The following is a 209-nucleotide window of genomic DNA, read 5'->3' as shown; positions in this document are numbered from 1 at the left end:
CACACGTACGTTGGGAACCCCAAGAGGAAGGTGTGATGCGTACAACAGCAAGTTTTCCCTCAGTAAGAAACCAAGGTTATCGTACCAGTAGGATATGAAGGCCACGTGAAGGTTGTTGGTGGAGGAGTGTAATGCGGTGCAACACCAGGAATTCCGGCGGCAACGTGGAACCTGCACAACACAATCACAATACTTTGCCCCAACTTAAC

This window comes from Lolium rigidum, chromosome 3, assembly GCF_022539505.1.
Source record: "Lolium rigidum isolate FL_2022 chromosome 3, APGP_CSIRO_Lrig_0.1, whole genome shotgun sequence".
NCBI classification, from domain to species: domain Eukaryota; kingdom Viridiplantae; phylum Streptophyta; class Magnoliopsida; order Poales; family Poaceae; genus Lolium; species Lolium rigidum.
This window is presented reverse-complemented; position numbering follows the sequence as displayed.